The following is a 7738-nucleotide window of genomic DNA, read 5'->3' as shown; positions in this document are numbered from 1 at the left end:
AAACTCTTGCTTCAGTAAGATCAGCTGTGTCAGACTGGATATGTGGTATGAACAGGCTGCTTATAACTTTCCTACGTCCAGTTAAACCATGGTGAATGGCTGAAGGGAGAACAAAATAATATTATAAGAACAAACTCAAGGCAAATTTCCAGTAGTGTCACGTTATTTCCACCCTCTGGGAGATTGCCTGCTTTGTGTACTAGGTAAAGTGATGCCATCAAAACAAATTAAGAGGGTTTGACAGGCACAGAGCAGCATAACAGAATGAGGAAAGAAAAAGGAAAGAGGAAAGAAAAAGGAAAGAGGAAAGAGGAAACCTTTGTCTGCAATACCTACAGATTCTTTTATGGCCCACAAGTAATGGATTTCTCAGAAAAGAAACCTCAAAAGCTCTATGTATGGCTTAATATATGTTCTTTTCTTTACCTTTCCTTCTGAAGCAGCAGCATTACTGGCACCAGGCATTTGGTACTGTACTGAAGTACAGGATCCCTGTGTCAGTGGCTCGAGTTGTTTGCCTGAAAATCTTGTAGATTCTGAGAAGTTTAACAGATTCAGAAAAGTTTAAGATAATCTCTTCTACTACTATAGAGGATTCATCAAGAGTAAGAACTCTTATAAATTTCCAGAACTTAACTTGGGGAAAAAAGGCAGGGGTGTCACTGAACAGATCATTAAAAAAAAAAAAAAAAAAAAAGCCCATATAAAGCTGTTTTGAAAACTTACCTCTCCCTTAAAGGATAGATCAGTAATTGCACAAGTGCAAGTCAAGACAGATGAATGCACTGATGTGAAGTTCACCTATTTCTCACCTCAAATCCAATTCCTTGAATATTGATTGCCATTGTTTTCCTCCAGTTTTATGTTTTTGTAGTCTTTTAGACACAGTGGAGTTATATACCAGCTTAAAGCTGAAATGATTCAGTGGTGAATGGAGTCCCAAGAGGTTTTCAGTGTCATATACTACTTATCATATGTGTATGTATACAGTAAGCAGACACATATATTATGAACACTGTTAAATATTCTGTCTTCCCAAGACTTTCATATGCGAATGTTGTGGTAAACAGTGCATAACATAAACATCATGAGGTGCATTCTTTTACCAGTCTGAAACACCATGAACTAATGTGAGTGTTTAACTCTTATCAGTTACCACTAAGGAGGAAATGATACTAGACAACTTCAAAATGCTAATGAAATAGCTGAAAGCAACCAAGCCTAAATTTCCAAGGTCATGGTAGCACAAGTTAAAAGGAATATATTGACCCCAACAGAGGGTCTGGTGATCAGTTTAACTGAGAGAGGTCCAGGTCTGTGATTATGTTATCAGTCTCTGAAACAGCTTCAGTGAAAATTTAATATCAAGGCTTTACATATTGTTCCATCCCATAATATCCATGTGAAGTGCTGGAATTCCACTTTAAAAATCATTTTCAGGTTTCTATAGATGGATTATTTTTTTTTTTAAATGCTGACATATGTACCAGTGTTAATTATTCTTTACTCAAAACACAACCATCCCAGCCAAAAATAATGCCTAGAACTCACAGAGTGGAAAATGAAGTTTTATGAGATTCTCACAAGTTAAAACAAACACGGGCATTTAGGCAATAAACAAAATAAACAATAAATGTAAAACTTACTTAAGTTGAGGGATGCCACAGTATAAATACAACCATTTTGGTAAGCGAGCTTTAAGATATGTAATTGTCCTGGTTTCAGCTGGGATGGAGTTAATTGTCTTTCTCGTAGCTGGTACAGTGCTATGTTTTGAGTTCTGTATGAGAAGAATGTTGATAACACTGATGTTTTCAGTTGTTGCTAAGTAGTGTTTAGTCTAAAGTCAAGGATTTTTCAGCTTCTCAAGCCTAGCCAACAAGAAAGCTGGAGGGGCACAAGAAGTTGGGAGGGGACACAGCCAGGACAGCTGACCCAAAGTGGCCAACTGCGTATTCCATACTGTGTGACGTCACATCTAGTATATAAACTAGGGGGAGTGGGGGCAGGGGGATTGCTGCCTGGGGACTAACTGGGCGTTGATTGGCAGGTGGTGAGCAATTGCATTGTACATCACTTGTATATTCCAATCCTTTTATTATTGCTATTGTCATTTTATTAGTATTATCATTATTAGTTTCTTCTTTTCTGTTCTATTAAACTGTTATTATCTCAACCCACGAGTTTTACTTCTTTTCCTGATTTTCTCCCCCATCCCACTGGGTTGGGGGGGAAGTGAGCAAGCGGCTGTGTGGTGCTTAGTTGCCAACTGGGGTCAAACCATGACAGTAATGAAACTACTTCTCTTAAAATAATTGATTGCCAGGTAAGCTTTACAAATATCAAGAGACATCATGAACCAAAGACTTTCTATCTAGCCATCTAAAATGAGAACATCATTATCTTGTAGCACAGAGAATAATTTTCCTCAAAAGTAATAAAAAGCTTTTAAAACCAAGAATAAGTCTTTTTAAGGGTATGTGAATATAATGACACTTTCATATCCCTGAAGACTTAGAGATATTTTGTTGCGCCTCTGATCTCCACATTCCCAATTTGCCATTGTTGTTGCGATTACCTTGTGATATCTTCCATAACAAACAGATCTTGAATTTAATTCCATGGAATTGTTCAATGCATTACTTTCTTCCCAGAAAAATGTTCATGCTTTCTATTCAATTTTTGTTCTTTAAACTACAGAAAAAATAGATAAATGCTGATAAGCTTTTTGTAGAAAAGGTAAAAACATGCAGCACACCTAAGATATTTTTTACATGAACTTTCTAACATTACAGTTTTCCCTTATACTTTATTTATTTTTCAAATTTTACCAGAGAGCGTAAACACCCCTGTTATTCTCGTATTGAATTTTTTTTTAATCTCATCCAGTACAGCAGTGAAATGATTTAAACTCAGATCTGCTGAGTGCAAAATGTGTTGTGGTTTGTTTTTTTTTTTAAATGTAAGTCCAGAGTATGAAAAATGGAAAAAGAAAGTTGAAGTGATTGCTTAACACAGTAATGCTTCCTACCTTAGTTCACTGATCCTCTGCTGTCTCCAGGCCCACTTTGAATGCCATTGGGGTTTGGGGCTCATAGACTGCAGTGAATTTTTCTCAGTAATAAGGAATGTGATTTTTTTCTAGAGAGAGGAAAAAAAAACAGTCATAACTTTTTACAGTATTTCAGTACAACAGCCCATTACAGAGTGAAGAGAACAGTGGTTTTGCTTTGCTGGATGAGAAGTTACTGCATTCTCACCTCTTACAGCAGGTGTGTCAACTGCTGAGCACTTCTGGTGAAGACTGACTGGATAAAAGATGGGTATGCTGAGGGTGGTACGGTGCACAAATAAACTTCTTCCCTCTCATATTACAAGGGTCAGAGTTTTAAGAAAATAGCAAGTTGATCTAACATCATGAGCCAGTGTCCATTCACTCCAGTGCTGCTCTGCAAATACAACAGACACAGGTTGCCATACAAGAATTACAGTGTCTTGTATTAGTCATGCTGTAATCTTGTGCCACTAACTGTAGAGGACTGTCTTGCTTAGTTCAGACTAATTTCCTCTGAGTCATATGTTATTTTAGTTGTAACTATGCCCAGCAGAGTTAAAAGTGACAAATAAAGAAAAGCCATTATCATAGTCACTGCTGATATCCAGGAGATCTGAGAAGGTTCAAAATTGTAATACAAAAATCTGGAAGCAAAGAACATCTAAAAGCCTGGTTGAACACACAGTGATATCAATAGAAAGATACACATTTACATTAATGGTACTGGACCAGACTCTATGTCTGACTTCAAGTCTTAAGGAAAAAAAAGACATTTGGCAATGTTTAGGTTGCCATAAATTGATCTGAATGAAATCAGGATTCAAAATCATCCTGTGCCAGACAATAATTTGAAATACAAGTTAATTAGAAATACGTGTATAAATGAATTTGAGGCAGAAAACACAAGGTTAAGAAAAAAGTTCTATTATTTTTATATGTAGATTTGGTGTACCACGTTTATGAAAGGGGGAAAAAAGTAAAAAACGCTTTCAGGTATGGATTAGTGGTTCAGAAAGACGCCTTTGAAAACTCCAAATCCTGAGGGATGATTAATCATTTTGTAGTTCACCATGAAGTATTTTTAGCTGCTTTAACAAAGACAGAAAATTGCTGCCTTGTCTACTGAGCACTGCAAGAAGATGAAGATTATGAAAGGTTTCTGAAGTTCATATTTTCCAGAAATGCTTGAAGTAAGCAGTCATTGCTTTTACTGTGCTACTTGGATTTCTGGACGATTAACCTTTTATATCCATTACTCCATGGCATTAGTTGTCTTCCTCCTTGCCATTACAAATCTGAAAGAAGCTCCTCGTTTCCTTGATTTAAATAACTGTGGTTTTATGAAAAGGAACAGAATCATTAGGAGGAAATTTGTAATCTTGTTTCACAGACTACTATGTTTATCAAGAAAGGTCTCCTTCACAAATGAAAAAAATATTTTTAGCTCTTCCCTAAATTCCACAGATGCTCACTCAACCCTTCTACACAGTTCAATCCAAAGAGTAGAGCTTAACCTCACAGAAAATCCACAAATGATTTTTCAAAAATGATTTTTTCAAAGAAACTCTCAGCCTGAATCTTGGCCTAAGGACCTTATTCCTTTGAAAAAGTCTTAAGAAAATAATTTTTTCCACGAACAAGTATGAAACCAAACACAATTATTTCTGTAAAAAGCTACAGAACCAGGGAATATTTATTTATTTATTTAGAATAGAATAGAGTAGTTCAGGTGGAAGGGACCTACCACAATCATCTAGTCCAACTGCATTTACTTATTTATTTATTATAAGCAAGTGAGCCCATCTTATAAAGAGTACAAATACTTGCCTAGTATCAAGAACATGCAAGAAAATCAGTGGAACTGAATGGTACTTGAAGTGAGGCAGGTGCTGAAGTCCACATTGCTTGGCTTGTATTAAAAAAAAGGAAAAAAAAAATGTAATACTGGTAATTGTCATGTAGTGTAAAACTTTCATTAAGCAATCTGATGAAAGTTTGAATACCTATGGAATACCAGGTGACAAATGGTAGCAGTATTTATCAGTGTTTTGAATATACCACAGAGTGATAATTAGAAAAATAAGGTTATTAGGTACCATAAGTTTAAAATAAAGCATTTGATTCTAACTTCTAATAATTCTACTCAGGAAATCACAGTTTCAATGGCTTTAGTGAGAGAAAGGATATGTGATTGTATCATCAGGCAAATTTCATGAGCCCTGAAAATATTCTGTGTGAACATCCTAATATTTTTTGTTACTTCTATTTTAAAATATCTTATACACCAAGAAACACACTACATTCCCTGTAAAACCTGAATAAATGATCTTTTCACAAGGCCTGCTCCATTAGTCGTGAATTCTACAATGTCGTAAGAATTGATCCAAGATATAAAACTAATAAAAATAGCTATTTAACAGAAATAAGATACTTAGAAAGACTTGTAATAGAACTGGCAATGAACTTCTTATGTTGAATAGAAGCCAAATAAATGTCTTAGATTTTAATATAACATGCATATCATGACAGTAATTGCATATGTGGCATGGCAGAGATCCCATGTACAGCCCTATTATTGCCTTGCCAATAAGCCATTAGCAGTTCAAAGAGAATTCAAAACATGACATTAAGCCAACATATGAAAGCTACTTTTGATACTGAAAAAAGGAAGACACATATACCTTGGCTAAAATAGAAATTAGAAAGCAATGGCTTAGGACAATAACAAACTGTTACTGAAAGATGTAAATCATAGAATTATAGAATCATTTGGGTTGGAAAATACCTTCAAGATCATCGAGTCCAACCATCAACCATGCCCACTAAACCATGTTCTGAAGTGCCTTGTCTACGCGCTTTTTGAATACCTCCAGGGATGGTGACTCAACCACATCCCTGGGCAGCCTATTCCAATGCCTGACAACCTTTTCAGTAAAGAAATTTTTCCTAATACCCAACCTAAACCTTCCCTGCCGCAACTTGAGGCCATTTCCTCTCGTCCTATCTCCAGCCGCCAGACAGAAGAGACCAGTGCCCACGTCGCTACAACCTTTTTTCAGGTAGTTGTAGAGAGCGATAAGGTCTCCCCTCAGCCTCCTTTTCTCCAGACTAAACAACCCCAGTTCCCTCAGCCGCTCCTTATAAGACTTGTGCTCCAGGTGCCTCACCAACTTGGTTGCCCTTAAATCCTTCACTAATTAGAGTGAAACGAAGAGATTATGGGTCCAGGAAGTGGGAACACTGACAAGTTAATGAATAAAAATAAAGGTCTTAAGAGACCAGGAAAAAAAGAAAGGAAACAAAAATCAAACACATTATGATAGTGTAAATGATTTAACTTTGAAACAACCTTTTAAGGAAACCAGAAGAAATTATATAATTTGCATCATTTAAGTAATATGCTTGAATCAAAGCACTAGAAAACGTATCGCTCCTGCCCCCCCCCCAAGAATGCAACTGGAAGAAAGCTTACAAGCTGACCTGCTTTTCTGTCTCCAGCAACTATTATTTTGACTGGTAAAATAACCCAAGCCATATTAATAATATCAGAAACTACCTAGAGTGGAGTAATTAGCTGAGAAAAAGAAAGTGAGAATAGTATATTATAAGAAAGCGTTGCTTTCTTATACTTGTTGCTATTATATCTTAGATAGCTATTATATCCATCAGCAAGTTTTCAGGCAAGATTAAACCCTTCCAATATTTCAGATGTATAAATTTCCTGTATAAAAGTTATGGTAATTATCAGAAGGCAATAGAGTCACTGAAAAGAGATAGAATTCCTACAATATACTGTTATTTTTGAGTGCCTGAAGCATAGAGAGCTAAGCACAATGAATACATGCTGATTACTTAACTACATTTTTCCTCCTTTTGTAAGTAAAATCTCTGCTGGCATATTGTAATGTGGCTTGTTCACTGCAAATCTACAGAAATGAGTCAAAGTTCATTTTTCTCACAAACTCCAAAGGACAAAAAAATACATATGAAGCAGAACTTAGCCTCTCAATCCTCTCAGGACTTACCTGCAATCAGCATACCACCAATAAAACTAACTTACAGCAGCAGGAATGGGTATATTTAGCAGCGACATAGATTATCTGTTAAATAGAAAACTTCTCATGGATGTTCCCAACTCAGTTGTCACCACTAACAATTATGAAAGTTGTTTACATAGAAAAATGATAGCAGTAAAGTATTTTTAGCTGTCTTAGGAGATACCGCAATCAGAAACAGCAGAGCTCACTCTATATAGCATGTCATGACTTTCTTGTGTATCAGCTTGCCTGGTGTCAACTGCCACCACACTATTGTTCAAGAACCATTGCCATAGAAAAAAATTTGGTTTACTCTAGTCAAAATGTATTCTTACCTTTTGTTTTTTGTCACCGACTTTCAACTACATTTACAGCTAGTATTTCAGTAACATCTTTGTTGTAGTTGAACCACAATCAGTCACAGCATCCTTTCAGTGTGATATGACTGCTAATTTCAGATCTCTTACAGTTCTTTAGTTCATCCCTGTTCAAAATTTCCTTCATTGATGAATAAAGATACTTCAGATAATTTTATTTCTCTTAAAATCACCTCAGATTATAGGGTATGACCTCTCACTATGTCCATCTGCGTAAAACAAACTTGGAGAGTAGATTTTCTAAACTCTCACTGTGTTAGTAACTAGTT

General features: G+C 35.9%; 1 long non-coding RNA gene across 1 annotated transcript; it reads right to left on the bottom strand.

Annotated features, from left to right (window-relative positions):
• Positions 1-426: 426 nt before the first annotated feature.
• LOC115347163 lies at positions 427-4370 on the bottom strand. Its single transcript, XR_003925396.1, has 5 exons — positions 4296-4370; positions 3261-3449; positions 3032-3141; positions 2579-2694; positions 427-536 (listed from the first exon to the last, which is right to left on the bottom strand). It is a non-coding gene; the product is annotated as an uncharacterized LOC115347163 (long non-coding RNA).
• Positions 4371-7738: the final 3368 nt, after the last annotated feature.

This window comes from Aquila chrysaetos, chromosome 1 (assembly GCF_900496995.4).
Source record: "Aquila chrysaetos chrysaetos chromosome 1, bAquChr1.4, whole genome shotgun sequence".
In the NCBI taxonomy this organism is placed as follows: Eukaryota; Metazoa; Chordata; class Aves; order Accipitriformes; family Accipitridae; genus Aquila; species Aquila chrysaetos.
The sequence above is the reverse complement of the archived record's forward strand: the minus strand, read 5'-3'. Positions and strand labels throughout refer to the sequence as shown.